The sequence below is a fragment of the Thermobia domestica genome, chromosome 13, assembly GCF_964235325.1.
Source record: "Thermobia domestica chromosome 13, izTheDome1.hap1.1, whole genome shotgun sequence".
Taxonomy (NCBI): domain Eukaryota; kingdom Metazoa; phylum Arthropoda; class Insecta; order Zygentoma; family Lepismatidae; genus Thermobia; species Thermobia domestica.
In genome coordinates, this window is record NC_137466.1 from 41,968,355 (window position 1) to 41,985,056 (window position 16,702).

At 38.2% G+C, this 16,702-nt stretch overlaps 1 long non-coding RNA gene across 1 annotated transcript in view; it reads right to left on the minus strand.

The window, feature by feature from the left end:
• Positions 1-15,330, minus strand: part of LOC145669179 (uncharacterized) — a 34,410-nt gene extending 19,080 nt beyond the window's left edge. Inside the window, exon 1 of the long non-coding RNA XR_014128159.1 lies at positions 15,231-15,330. This is a non-coding gene — a long non-coding RNA (uncharacterized LOC145669179). The remainder of the gene's footprint in view (positions 1-15,230) is intronic.
• Between the last annotated feature and the right edge of the window lie 1,372 nt (positions 15,331-16,702).

Here is a 16,702-nt window from a genome sequence, read left to right on the forward strand (position 1 = left end):
CAGGTGCATTTGCATGGATGAAGCACATATTTATATAGCCCGTGCTTAAGCCGTTATGTACGCATGTGCATTTGCATGGATGCAGCGCACGTACGTAACTCGTGCTTAAGCCGTTATGTGCACATGTGCATTTGCATGGATGAAGCACACATTTATATAACCCGTACTGTAGCCGTTATGTACACATGTGCATTTGCGTGGATGCATCGCACGTACGGAACTCGTACTTAAGCCGTTATGTGCACATGTGCATTTGCATGGATGAAGCACATATTTATATAACCCGTGCCTAAGCCGTTATGTACGCATGTACATTTGCATGGATGCAACGCACGTACGTAACCCGTGCTTAAGCCGTTATGTGCACATGTGCATTTGCATGGATGGAGCACACATTTATATAACCCGTGCTGTAGCTGTTATGTACACATGTGCTTTTACGGGGATGCAGCGCATGTGCATAACCCATGCTTGAGCAGTGGATGTGCACATGTGCATTTGCGTGGATGAAGCACATTTAAATTACCGTTGCTTAAGCCGTTGTGTGCACATGAGTATTTGCACGGCTACTGCATGTGTGTATGAGACGTCCATAATACCGTGCAAGTGTATACTTTTACTTTCATTTTTTTTACTCTCATTTTCATCAACAGAAAGTAACCTCCATTTTTGGTAGGTGTCGTTTTTTCCTCCAGACGGTGTTATAGAGACTTTTTGACGAATAAAAGCTGAATGATTGTAAAAACTCCATAACGTCCACTGAGCTAGGATACAATATCAACAGGTGGCAGCATTGTACTGATGTAACTACTGTCAGACAGTTCATAGGTTTACAAAATTATTTTCGTGACCGATTACAGTAGAATATGTTGCGTTATTTGTTATTTGGTAAATATGTCAAAGATACTACCTAAAGCTTTGCTCGTTGCAAATAATAAACTCCAAAACTAAAATTCTCACTAACAATTATTAGTTACTTGTTATATACTTTGAATGTGATGTCTTTGCAGTTATAGATTGTGTTACTGCGTAAGACACCAAATATATAAACTTTTTTTCGTTGCATCTCGAATTTCTTTTACATCACCTGTGCACTACATGTAAGTCATCTGGGTACTGCTTCAAATCATCTCTATCGTACATGTAAATCATTTGGGTACTGCGGGTAAATCACCTATGTCCTACATGTAAATCACCTGGGTACTGCGTATAAATCACCTGTGTGTTACGTGTAAATCATCTCTGTCCTACATGTAAATCACCTGGGAACTGCGTGTAAATCACCTGTGTGTTACGTGTAAATCACCGCTATCCTACATGTAAATCACCTGTGAACTACATGTAAATCGAATACGTGCTACTTGTAAATCACCTGCGCGGTAGGTGTAAATCACTTGTGCAGGACGTGTACGTTGCACATGTTCTGTGCACGTGAAGATGTTGAATAGGTCCTGGCATGTATATGTGCATCACATGTACAGGCGTGCATTTATACAGATGATGCACATGTTGCATCCGTGCAATTGTACATGTACTAAACGGATACTATACGTGCATTGTGCTGTCTGGGAAACTACTAGAATACTTAATAGACAGCTCATACCTTCAAGTCAAAGTTGAGGGGCCCACTCGAATAGCTCAACATCCGGGGGAGCAGGACACCAAACCTGACAAAATACTAGTTCATGGAGCTATTGCACGTATGCACATAACCACGGAGACAACTCCAGATCTCCAGTCCGACCATGTCTCCATATACATGGAAGTACCAATCGCTCTCACCTCCGAGACTCCAGCCCTAAAAACAATAAAATGCTTCCAGGAAGCAAACTGGGAAGAATACAGAAAACACATCGAGGAAAACATTGCCAACCTCTCGGTGGAACAAACCCCAGATAGTATAGAAAATTTCAACAATAGACTCACAGTAATCATAGAAGAAGCCGATAAACTGCACGTCCCAACAAAAACAATAAACACAAGAGAGAAACGTCTCCCCAGGCGAATAGTAGAAAAGATTCACCACAAACGTTGGCTAAGAAGACAATACACCAAATACCGAGATCCCCATACCAAAACAGAGATAAACAGGTTGGATAGGGAAATAAAAAGAGACATTATAGAGTACAATGAAGAAAAATTCATCACCCTATGCACCAACCTGAATGAAGCCAGACGTAAGACACCACGGCTCTTCTGGAATGAGGTCAAAAGATTCAACCACAAACCCAGTGGTAGTATCACCAGCAACATAGACGGACAACAATTAATAACCACAGCAGAAAAACTACAATTCTTCGCGAAACACATGCAAGAAAAGTTCAGAAGCAGTCCACCCCAGACACACGAACAGGAACAAATTCAGGATCGAGCCACACGTATCAGAAACACCATAAATCACCTTAGAGACCTAACCACAGCAGATCTGCAAGATGTGCACTCAGGAAACACTACAATCCTAGTAAACGAAAATAGAACCGTCAGAGATACACGAGGCACTAAAGAAAAAGAAAAACACTGCGCCTGGCCCGGACAGAATTAGAACCAAACACCTGAAGGAAGCTCCCCCCACGCTGCTTAAAAAATTGGCCTCGCTATACACAGCGAGCCTCAAGACGCGATATATCCCCTCCTCCTGGAAAAAAGCCGAAACAATTATTATACCCAAGCTAGGAAAGCCAAAGAGCAGCTCCAAAAGCTACAGACCCATATCCCTAACATCAACCATCTCGAAACTGCTCGTATTGAAGTATTTGTGCATTCTATTTACCAAGATTTTTTCCATGAAACAACTTACACCAAACCAGGCAGGATTCCGGCCTCAATACTCCACAATAGACCAAGTCCTTCGTATCTATAACGACATGGAAATAGCTCTTCGAAAAAGGCTCAGAGGGGGGGGGGCAGCATTCCTGGACCTCACCGGCGCCTACGACGCGGTGTGGCATGACGGACTGCTGAACAAAATCACAGATTTCAACCTACCTACAAGCATTATCAGATGGATAAACAATTTCCTCAGCAATAGAACCGCCCAAATTAGAATAAACAACCAACTCTCTGAAACCTTCTCAGTGGACAGGGGAGTCCCTCAAGGATCAACTATAGCCCCTCTCCTCTACATCATGTACGTCAATGACACACCAGTACAACAGCACCTCAACAATAACCTCGGCCTATTTGCTGACGATACGGCATACTGGACCTCCGGCAAAGCGGTTACATACATCCTGAATAATCTTCAGACCCAAATCGCCTATTTCCAAGCCTGGTGTGAGAAATGGAAATTAGACCTGAACCCTACGAAAACTCAAATCATCCTTTTCTACCCTGCAACAAACCACAGAGGCATTTTCAGCGACCTAAAAAGAACCATCAAAATAGGAGACCAATACATTCACCCCAAACCAACCGTACAATACCTAGGTATCAGCATAGACAGCAAACTCGCACTCCAAGAGCACATCAAACAGCTAAGGAAGAAGGCAATACGTACTACACTTGCCCGCCTCCCTCTAACCAGAACCGGATACCTCGAAGAAGAAAACAAGCGATACCTATACAAAACAGCAATAAGACCCCTGCTCATCTATGGACACCCCATCTTCTCACGTAACAATATAGAAGACATTGCCAGAACAGAAAGATACTGGATACGACGAACGTACAAGGCCTTCAATGAAACAAAGGAACAACTATACCGGGTGGCTAAACTGGACCCCATAGACAAAGAAATTCAAACACTGAACAAGAACTACAGCCAACAACTAAGAAACAAACGTTTCTACGAAGATCACTTTCAGAAATACGAAAGAAGAAACGACAACAATAGCAACACAACCTTACAAAACATCCTATCCCTAACCTAGCAAGAAATAATAATAACAATAAAAATAATAATAATAAAAATAATAAAAAAAAGTAAGACTCACGACGCCCGTCGAAATACACTAACATACAAAATGACCACATTAGATACAAAAGACGAACTCTCACACGACAACAACCCACAAAGAAAAACACGAAAAACACAAACATAATAAAATCACACACAACAAAGAAGAACTCACACAAATAAAACAGCTCACACATGTAACAGAAGAAGAACACAACAATAAAACCATACCACAAAGAAGAACTAGAATATAAAAGCAAAACAGAATAAACACCACATAACAAAGAACACAAAAATTAAATCAAAACACAGGTCAGCAAACAAGGAACATATACAGGCTATATGTATATGCAGTATATGTTTTAATACTATAAAAAAATTAAAAAATAAAAAATAAAAAATAAAATAAAATAAAAAAGTAAATAAAACAAAATAAAATAAAAAAATCCAAAGCTCTTAAATTCAAAGAAAAACATCAAAACATAAAAACAACCTCCATCCTTCCTCGATAGGCAAAACACTCCAGTAGCTGAATAACACCAGACAAAACTCACCACTGACGAGACAAACAGGCCTTGCATCCTGCCCGGACACCTGGCTCCCGTTCTGCGCGCTGTCGTTTCTGTGGGACATGCTAGCTCACTGCACAAACTTTGATTCGAACAAATAATGTACCTACACTGGACAAAGCAGCCTACGGCTGGACGTCGTTTCATCTCCACAGTGAGATGATAAACAGACTCTTTTGCTTGCTTGCTTGCTTATCATTATCATTGAAGATTCGAGTATTCAACACTGCATTTGAAATCATAGAAGAAACAGCAAGAAACAGCAATCTTGGATTAATAAACAGCAAGAGGTCAGGGCACCTTCTTGTCCTTAGGTGGGGAAACTGTCCTAAAAGGCGGATGAACCACTAGATGGTCAACGGCATGGAGATGTGAAAAGGAAATGGGAATACTACCACATTATCTTTTCCCAGAAGGGACAAAGGAGGAGAATAAATAAATATGATGGTTCTTCGTGACAAGGGACATCACCCAATTGTCCGGCTCCGATTTCAATGAAATTTTTGTTGCTGATAGAGGACATGTATGTATTATTTGTGATGACAGAAATTTTTGCCATGGTGCATGTTTTCTATTTTTCATAATGTTTTATAGTTGTGATGTGGTTGTTAAAGATTACTGCAGAAGTCCCTTACTTCCCTTTGTAAATGGAGTGTTAATGAAAAAAAAACCATGTAGGTACATATAAGGCTAGGGGAAAATCGTATGGTAGGTATGACCTTGACGGCAGCCATCTTGAAATCCGCCATTTTGAATTAAGGTCAAGGTTTTTTTAATGGGAATAGGGTAACACGATACATAATTTCGGGCTAGAATTTAATCAGGAAGACAATGGTGAAGTTTGTTTTAAGATACGCCCATTTGAAGAAAAGTTACAGGTATATTAATTGTTTACACTTACTACATGCGTAAGTCCTATAGCGTAGTCGCTAACGCTCTCGCCTTCGGTGCGAGCGGTTCCGGGTTCGATTCCCGGTGGGGTCACTCGGTCGAAAAAGTGTAACACCTTTTTCAGGTCAGCCACCCGGAATGAGGGTTTCCTGGGTTTTCCTCATTCACACCAGGCAAATGCCGGGCTGGTACCTAACTTATAGGTCCCAGGCCGCTTCCTTCCTTCCCCACTCCTTTCTTCCTTCCCTTTCCCCGGATTGTGTGCTCGCCGAGGGACGTCATCCCTCAAAACGTGACGGGCTACATGGTCTTAGATGCCGAAAGCCCAGAAATGTAAATCCTAAATCCTACATGCGTAAGTCCCTTACCTCCGCTTCTAACCCGGGTATTAATGATAAGAAGTTGATAAAAGCTTCGGTAATACATATTATGCCCAGAGGAAAGGGATACGGTAAGGGTATCCTTGACGGCAGTCATCTTGAAATCCGCCATTTCGAATTAAAGTGAAGTTTTGAAAAATTAAACCCATAAACCCATAGCATGTGACACCTCATTTTAATAGCAAATTTTCCAGAAAAGCCAATGGTATGCTTATTTTTGCTCTATAGATAACCAGTATGAATTTAGGACTGTTTCTAATGTGCACCAAACATCCATTATTCAATATTTCAAATTGGCAACACTCCTAATTTTCACCGCATGTTTTAAGATACCAGCTGGCACTTTGCAAATATTGCCATGCCTCATGTTTTCTAATTATATTACATTTTTTAAGAGTTGCGATTTGTAAGTTCGTTAATAGTGTTGGGATAAGCATCCAGCAATATTTCTGAATTTTGGAGACTTGATATGTAATTATTTATTTTAAACCAGAATACATGAAAAACCTATGGACCTATGTGACGTAAAAAAATACAAATGAAATTATAACAAATATGTGTTATACGAAAACAAAATTATCAGGAAATGTAGCCTACATGTTGCGCAAATGACAAACAATAAAATGTTTTTAATAAATACAACTTTAAAGGAACTGCAGCAATGATAGAAAATATCAAAGAGGCATAATATGACTGTTCCCAATACGCTGTTTGTACCATGAAAAAAATATGAAAACAGGTAACTTGTTTATAAAGAGGGTAACTTAATCGAGTTCCCGATCAATACTGATTATAAATCTTACAAACATGAACAATCGACAACAATCGCTAGAAAACGAATGACTTTTTTGTCTGACTAGCTAAAAAAATTGCCATAGAAAATAAATAAATATACAATAAAGAAATAAATATAAAACAAAACAAAAGACCATTGATGTACACAACAATCATATTTCGTTTTCTTTTTTGAAGTGAATTTTCATTTGATTTCTCGCCTCATCTACTATCCATTACAAGCTACGTCTTCGGTACTACCTAAATGCAAAGGTAGAGTTGTTTCATTGTGCGATGATTCATGTCAGTAAACGAGTTTTTGAAGTGCAGGTATAGGAAATAAATAATTATATGGCAAGTCTTCAAAATTCAGAAAGGTTGTTGGATGCTTATCCCAACACTATTCATGAACTGACAAATCGCAACTCTTAAAAGATGTAATAAATTTAGAAAACATCATCCATGGCAACAATTGCAAACTGCCAGTTGGAATCTTAAAACATGCGGTGAAAATTAAGAGTGTTGTCAATTTGAAATATTGAATAATGGATGTTTGGTGCACATTAGAAGAGTCCTAAATACATACTGGTTAACCATAGAACAAAAATAAGCATACCATTGGCTTTTCTGGAAAATTTGCTCTTAAAATGAGATGTGACATACTATGGGTTTAATTTTCCAAAACTTTACTTTAATTCAAAATGGCGGATTTCAAGATGACTGCCGTCAAGGATACTTTTACCGTATCCCTTTTCTCTGGGCATAATATGTATTACCGAAGCTTTTATCAACATATTATCATTAATACCCGGGTTAGAAGCGGAGGTAAGGGACTTACGCATGTAGTAAGTATAAACAATTAATATACCTGTAACTTTTCTTCAAATGGGTGTATCTTAAAACAAACATCACCATTGTCTTCCTGATTAAATTCTAGCCCGAAATTATGTATCGTATTACCCTATTCCCATAATAAAAACTTGACCATAATTCAAAATGGCGGATTTCAAGATGGCTGCCGTCAAGATCATACCTACCTTACGACTTTCCCCTAGGCCTTGTATGTATCTACATGGTTGTTATTTTATTAACACTCCGTTTACAAAGGGAAGTAAGGGACTTCTGCAGTAATCTCTAATAACCACATCACAACTCTTATTAAAAAATAGAAAACATACACCATGGCAAAAATTTCTGTCATCAAAAATAATACATACATATCCTCTATCAGCAAGAAAAATTTCATTGAAATCGGAGCCGGACAATTGGGTGATGTCTCTTGTGAGGTAAAAAAAAAAAAAAAAAAAAAAGGAGGTAAAATAGTCCCCCGTTCGGATCTCCGGATGGGGACTACTCCGAGAAGAATCATCAGAGGAGAAAACAATAACTTCCATTTCAGCATGGGAACCTGGAATGTACGAACTCTACGACGTGAGGGAAATTTTGAAAAGTTAAAAGTGGAAATGGACAAATGTGAAGTGGACATAGTGGGCTTGAGTGAAGTGAGATGGCCAAGGAAAGATAAGATAGTATCGGGAAATTACAGAATATACTATTCGGGTGGCGATAAGGCCGAGAATGGTGTCGCGTAGTAATGAAGAACGAAGTAGCAAGAAGTGTAAGCAATGTGGAATATTGCGGTGACCGCTTGATGTTTGCAAAACTACATACAAAACCAGTGAATATTGTGATAATACAAGTGTATATGCCAACAACCGACCATGATGATAATGAAGTAGAAGTAATGTATGATCAGATCAGTGACACATTGCATCAGGAAGGAAGAGGTAAGGTCAGCGCTATAGTAATGGGAGATTTCAACAGCGTAGTAGGAGAAGGAGCTGTGAATAAGGCAGTGGGACCGTTTGAACTATGTAGAAGAAACGAACGAGGTCAAATGCTTATCGACTTCTGTAGGCAACATATGGTTGTGATGGAATACGTGGTTTAAGAAAAGACAAACCAAGCTGTACACGTGGTAAAGTCCAGGAGATAAGAAACGCTATCAAATCGATTGCATTCTTGTGAAGCAACGTTTTAGGAATAGTGTACGAGACGTGTAGACTGCCAGAAGCGGACATTCATTCGGATCACAATCTCCTGGTGGCGGAAGTGCAAACCTGGTTAAAGACGATCAAGAAAAACGGGAGAAGAAATCGAAAATGGAGCTTAGAGCGACTAAGAAATATGACGATGATGTGAAAAAAGAGACTGAAGAAAAATTCTGTGCAATGGGCGATGTGGTTGACAATATAGAGAATAGTTGGGAAACAGTTAAACAGATTCTACTTGATACAGTCCACAATAACATTGGCAGGATGTAAAGAGCACCGAGAAAACCACGGATAACTGAAGCAATGCTTAAGAAGATGGAAGAACGCAGAAGGGCAACAAACACGGACATCAATGAATACAGAAAGCTAAATAATGAATTGAGAAGACAAAACCAAAGAAATGTACATGTAGCAGATGTGAAGAAATAATGGAACTTCAACGGCGCGGTAGATATTATCTGACGTACCAGAAAGCACAAGAGCTCGGAGGGAAAGCTAACAAAAGTATACGAACGTTTGGGATCGAAGATCAAGAACGTAAAGTAACCACTGACCATCAAAGAATCCTTAGAATTTGGGAGGAATACATAAAAGATCTGTATGATCAGAAGAACCACCCTAAAGGTATTGCGATCGAAGCAGAGGAAGAGGTGGATGATGAAAAAGGACCCAGTATATTGAAAAGCGAAGTAGTACAAGCAATCAAAGACATGCGAAGGAGAAAGACCACTGGAGATGACCACATACCAGTAGATTTGCTCAGGGATTAGGAGACAACGCAATGAAAGCACTGACTTCACTTATTAACAAGATTTGCCTGAGTTGAGAATGGCCAAAGGATTTTCTTGATGTTACAGTGATTGCATTCCCCAAGAAAAAGCAAGCAAAGAAGTGCAGCGATCACAGAACCATTAGCCTGATTTCCCACATTGGAAAGATCATTGCACATATGCTGAACAGGCGGCTGGAAAGTAAGATAGATGGGAGGTTGGAAGAAGATGAATTTGGATTCCGGAAAGGAAAAAGCAGCAGAGATGGTACTGGATTGATGAGAATTATATCAGAAAGAATTCTTGATGTAAAGGGAGAGTTGTGATTGTAAAAACTGATGTAAGTTATTACAAAATAAATACAATTATTATTTTAAAAGTAGCTAACAAGGAACACATATATAATAAGTCATCAATTAACATTGAGTTCAATTTTCTAGTCTCTGACTTAACCAAAATTTTTGGGTAATTCAAATTTCGGCCACACTGTCATTTCTATGGATGGCAACACTGGTTATTCTTCCGATTCGTATTTTCAGGTGTAGAATAACATTATCTATTATTGTGGTAAGTTTCCTTTCATTATCTCTTTTCACTTACGAAAAACAGGCAAAAGAAAAATTGTTAGCTTTTGAAAAATATTTGAATACTAGAGGCGCCTGATATAGCATTCCCTCGCCTAAATAATATAAGATTTTGACTACTGCCTCCGCTCCCCCTTAACTAGCCGGCTCAATATTGGACTTAAGAGGAAGTTGGTCAAGTGCTATATATGGAGCATTGGACTGTATGGTTCAGAGGCTTGGACATTACGGAAGTTAGAGAAGAAATATTTAGAGAGCTTCTAAATGTGGTGTTGGAGGAAGATAAAATGGATAGAAAGAGCAAAAAAAACGAAGATATTTTAAAATGTATAGGAGAGAAGAGGACACTTCTAGCCACCATCCTTCATAGAATGGCCAATTGGATTGGACACATCTTGCGAAGAAATTGTGTTCTTCACACCGCCATAGAAGGAAAGATGGAAGGGAGGCGAAGAATAGGAAGAAGAACACAGCTGCTCGATGATTTGAAAGATAAGAGAAAATATTGGGAATTAAAAGAGGAAACTGAAGATCGACGAAAGTGAGAGAAACATTTCCAGGCAAAATCTAAAATTGAAAAAATAAAATCTTCATTAGTCCCAGGACCTGCCCAAAGGCAGCATACTTAATAAATAATAAAGAGAGAGCGTGAAATTTGTAAGGTTCACGAAGAGCGGGCCTGAAGTATGTGGGATTCATGAAGGAGGCGCTGAGTAAGGAAGATTATGAACCACTGATCTACATAGCGTAAGAGCGATAGCGAGAAGGAGTGTTTGGGGATCGATTTTGCGTTTTAAGAATAGGTGATATTTTCTCTCTTAATTCTCTATACAAACCGGAACTAGTAAAAACAACCACTTTCGGTTTCAAGCTTGATCACTGTAAAGTGTAAACGGTAATAGCGAGAACCGGTTTCCTGTAATCAATTAAGTGCACCAAAAATATAATCATCACCTTAATCTCTCTATTACAACAGACGTCAACTATTTTCAGTTTTAACGTTAATCACTAGAGTTAAAAAGGTAATAAAAACGAAGTTTTTTTTATGCAATCAATTTAGCGTCCGAAGTACAAGGTTAGTTCAAATGAACAGATACGAAGTGACACTGTAGGTATAATCGAAGTCTTCATTGAAAAGTAATAACCAGAGACCTGAGGACAATATTCCACGATTTCACGAGCCGAACGATTCCTTCTTCCTAGAATTCAGATGGTTGTGATAGGAACCAGTCCTCCACTGTGTCCTTCAGTTCTTTGTGCGAGTTGAAGCGCTTCCCTTTGAGATTTATTTTTAGCACATGAAACAGATGGAAGTCGCAGGGCGACATGTCAGGACTGTAGGGATGCCCAAGCTGCTCTCACTTAAACTTGTCCAGCATATTTTGTGGCCTGGTCTCGGTCATCACTCAAACTCTCCCAGTCTCCACAAAAACGCACTCCACTTTCTAACTGACTTGTCGGACACACAATTTTCCCTGTATACGACCACAATCTGGCGATGAATATCGGCCGGTTTAACCTCTTTCACACTCAGAAATCTGACAACACCTCGCTGCTCCTCAATCGTCAAATTTTTCAATGTGAACACCATGATTTCTTCCACATGCACTGCCGTGTCAATTGGACGAAACACATAACTGCCTGATTCTCTCCTACGTCATTTGTGAGGTGCCTGTTCATGCCGGACACTACATTCACTTCCTTAGATATCGCACTACGTTATCCCAAAGCGGCATATCCCTACTTCAGTCAGTTTAATTTGTACGACGTTTCGAATCTTTCCATTTGAATACCCTTTGTAGAAAATCCACCTCCACTCCAATATTTATACTAAAACCGTAAGCTTTAGAAAATTACTACCACTTTTAGTTTCAATGACAACTGACAATATCTCTTCCCATAAGAACTAAAAGTTGTTTACGTGGTGTATATGTGACACAATAATACTCTTTTTTTAAGTATTCCCAAATACTTGCCTGTGATTCCGACGTTAGTTCCTGATGACCGCAAGGGAAGAACTGTGGGACATACAGTTCGAAAATAAATAAATTAATTGAACCACTACATCCCAGTTACTTGCATTGATTTCATTGATGACTGCAAACGAAGCTTACAATCTCACGTAATATGAGTACAAATTAGTACACAGAGCAGATGCATAAATTAATGACGTTGGAACAATTACTCTTAAAACCGAACAGTAGGAAGATAAAAGAATATCACTTTGTCTATAGATTTAAACAAAAGAAATCCAAATGATACGGCATTGTTCTTCGGTTTGCGAGATCTGAAGGGATCTGAATATACAAACAATACGTCTCACCAACTAACTATAATTACATTCATCACCTTGTCATGTGAACATCTGAACCAAACGAAATAAAGGATTATTTATTACACATCTCTAACAGAATATAGTATTACTAGTATTATACATACTATCATTCTTTTGTCAGTACGAGAAAGGATCAGAAACTAAGGTTACAAGCCAAATATTCCCGGAGTTTCGTCTGTTATCGAGGAATGAGAGGTATGCAGAGTGTACATGGAGTTGGCAACTGTGCGCTAGTTGTAGGTAAACACAAATGGCTACTCGTTTGTAAAGATGGTCTCGCAAAGAAATCCGAAAAGTTATTCGATTTGTGTGGACGAAACATGAAACCGCGAATAAAATTCACCGGCAGTTAATAAAGCTTTACGAAGAGACTAATGTCACGTCAGCATGTCGCAGAATGGTATCTAAAGTTCGCGGCTGGTAGAGAAAAGGTCACAGATCATGAGGGCAGTGACCGACCCGGCACGGTATCAACAGATTTGAACACAGATCGTCTGGAGGAACTGATTCAGAACAGCCCGAGGATCACGTCACAGTATCTGACGATATGTAGTAGACCGCCGCTTCGCTTCAGAGGAGGACAACGGACACATGGCGTGACAACGTGACTGAACACGCAAGGACAGGAATTTATACCAGGAGGAAATCTTCAAACTCATCCCACGATGTGACAAGTGTCTCAACCAATGTGGATACTATGACGAAAAATAACCTAATGTATACACTATTAGTTGTATGGTATATACACGTTCCACTGCAGGCTTTGTAACCTTACTTTCTGATCACCCTCATATTAGACAACTTCCTTTATTACATGCAACAGTCGGCCACTGAAAGCTGGATTTTTTGCTACACATGAGTTTCGCAGCAACACGTTACAAACTCATGTGAGGTACGATGGCTGAATGCTATATCACTTAAATCTGGAGCGTGAGTTTCCTGGTTCGATCCCCGATCAAGTAAATTTGTGGTGGACAACATAGTTTCCGTGAATTTTCTCGTAGTACTCCCCTTTCCTCCCAGATTCTCATTTCCAATTCGTCCATCATCATTCACTTGTCTTAATCATCTGTCTCCCTTGTCTTAAAGTCATAATCGTGGGACGTTAAATAAAATCAAAGATTTCATTTGCTATGGACTAATCATTTGTTACTCCCAACGCCAATTTCACTGACTCGTACTTCAGATTGTCAGAGAGGGTATTAAAGTAAACCAACTAGCAGTAATAAATCTATCCTCCAGTTGGATAGAAGTTGTAGCATGACACTTACCATTACATAAGGAAACACAGAATGGAACACATTGGAATACACCGTATCATATTTGTCACAGTGAGGATGAAAGGTTTCACTCTCAAACAAAGGGCTAACATTATATCAGCTAAATAGGTGAAACGGAGACCTTTCGGAGAGGGATGCTAAACATGGTTTCCGGTTAAACACATCTGAAATAATAATAATAATAATAATAATAATAATAATAATAATAATAATAATAATAATAATAATAATAAGGAAAATTTCCTGTCTGTAAATAACGTTAATTCCTAATAATTAACAGTCGCCATTCCGTTAAGATTGCTCCCTGCCTGCCATTATTTGAAAATGGATAATGATTATGTTAAGTATGAATATACACAGCTATTTATTACTAACATTGTAAGATAATAGCCTTATTGAATATTAATAAGACTGTAATCTCTTATGTAAAAACCATAAGTATTTACTTCATGACAAACACAATGTATTTACTAATTACATAACATGAGCACAGTATATAAACTAATAATAGTTGTTGCTGCTTATTTTTAGAACTGTATAATATGTAACAAGTTCCAACATCAACCAAAAAAAAAAGCATATATAGATTTGAGCATTATTTGTGCACCGTAAGTAGCTGCTGTACACACTAATAATAATAGTAATAGTACGTAATAATTAGAATAAATGGTTTCTTCCCAGTTGCGGACGCTGCTCTTATCTGTTAAAATCTTTCCCAATTGTGGACGCACAGGTGTTGCTTGTCATTTCCATGAGTCGATTACAAAGCAACCAGAATTGTTAGTCCCAATTCCGGACGCGAGGTAAGATCTATTGACAACAAGCAGCAACGTTGCCACATTTTAAATTTCATTACATTTACTATCCTGCCCTCAGCAACGATAAGGACTTTTTGCTGCAAGAATACGATTTGCTGAAAAGAGAAATGAAAAAATGAAATATTTAAATTTTACGTCCCACGATTATGCCGGTTAGGCTGAAGGAGACGGTGTTGATGAAAGATGAGTGAAATGGTGGAATGAAGAAAGTGGGAGGAAACGGGAGAACTCCGAGTAAACCGACGAGCACGGTGTTTGTCCACTACAAAGTCCACACGGCGCGAGCTGGAATCGAACCAGGGATCCCAAACACCAGAGATGAACGCTCTACCACTGAGCCACCGCGCTCCCTTGCTGAAGAGAGATTCATTCAGGATTGTAACTAGTAAGTTTTTAAAGGGGCATGACTTTTTCAGGAGCTTGAGCCGTTTTACGTACAATGTCGAAATAAAATTATCCTCACAAATTTTTAGTGAGGAGAATTTTATTTCAAAAATAAGATGGGAACCGCCCCCCCACACAAGGATTTCGTACCCTCTATGCAACTTCCCTTCACACTTAACCAGGCTTAGTTTGAGAAATACTTATATTCTAATCTATTGACTACTAATATAATAACAGAAAAAACTCCAACTTTTATATATTCCAGCAAAATCCTAAATGACGCTTCTGTATCTACTATGAGCAACAAATTATACACCATTCTTTTTAATGTATCTATTTGAAAAAGGTGAATGTCATGTTTTGTAATGCCTATCATGTATATCGTATTTAATTCATTAATTTGATCCTACTGCGTTAAAACAGTTTGCACCTTTTAATATACGTATACTAACTTCATTAAAAATAATGTAATAATAAGTCAATAACACCCAATTACCTATGAATTATGTAGTGGAATCCGGCATGTAAGGCAGATGGTTTCTTCTTTTCGGTTTCGATAATAACCACGTCTTCCATTATGATATCCAATATCAAACCTTTGGAACGGTGTCGAACACGAACTTACACAAACACATCAGCAACTGTGCACATATTAGCTGAATCTAGCTGAAAATTTATAATGGTAGAATTTGTTACTGTGTTGGAAGCTTTGCTCTCAGTGAAATCGAAGGACTGCCTCTGATTGGCGAAGCCATCAGTCAGTGACCAATAGAGTTACAGTATTTGTTATGTCTTACTAGGAAAATGTTTCAGAAAAAAATACCTCAATTCTACTTCCCCCTCTGGTCTTGGGAGGGGATAAAGTGCAATTCAATTGAAATATAGTTTGACATAGTCTGTAGTACAGATTGACTTTGTTAAGAGAATAATAATTATAATAATCTCTCCCGTGGTTGAAATATGCTATCATAAAATCACATTTCAGTGGTTTTAATGAATCTTCGGGATGAGCTATATCTGAGAAAATGGGAGCGTTTTGGGTAGAATCATTACAAAGATTCATTAGTCGTTTCTGCATAGCCGCCTCATTCATCTATTTGGGTTATGTTTTGTTCAAAAGGAAACATATTTCAGAGGTTCTCCTATTCGCGTTAGTGGATATTTTTAACGTCACATTTCCAGATTCACTATTTTTTTCTTCCTTTTTTTTTACATGTAGAATGAGCCTATAGTTGAACTTTTTGCGTTGTGTGTTGTACAGTTTTTCATGGAAATGAACCTCTCCACTAAATTTCAGTTTATTACTCTACTTCATTAATCATTCATAAGATTTTGATTCTACATTAACATGCATAATTATGTCTCATATAGTTTCGTACGAAAGTTTAGGCTAGGAGTTTGGGTGCAAATTACCTTGAGAAATGGATCTTCTTAATGAATTTTTGTAAGAAATTTTCCTCGGACGCTAAATATTCCTCGTCGATGAGGGTGTGCGAAACGGTCGATTATGATTAAATATTTAATCAACTAATATTCTGCAAACTACAAGCTTTTGTTATTGACTTCTAAAACAAGGAATTCAGTAATTTTAAAACAAGTAATTAAGTAAATTATCATGCAAAACCAATAAACTTAAATAACTTCTCTTTCGACAGGAGGAATAAAAATGGAAGTGCTATTTTGGGCTAGCATCAACGAAAATTTCCCTCACTAAAAATTTGCTTGGATAAATGAAATTAAATAATGCACAAATCTGCAAAATAATTACAGGAATTCTGATGTAATTTACATGTATTTCATATGTAATTAATGGATAAACTAGTGGTTAGCAGTATCTCTAATATTACATAGCTTTATAATTATAGATGTTCGTGTACTAACAGATTTGAATTCTTTATATCGAGGCAGGGTAGTAAATGTAATGAAATGAAAAATGTGGCAACGTTGCTGCTTGTTATCAATAGATCT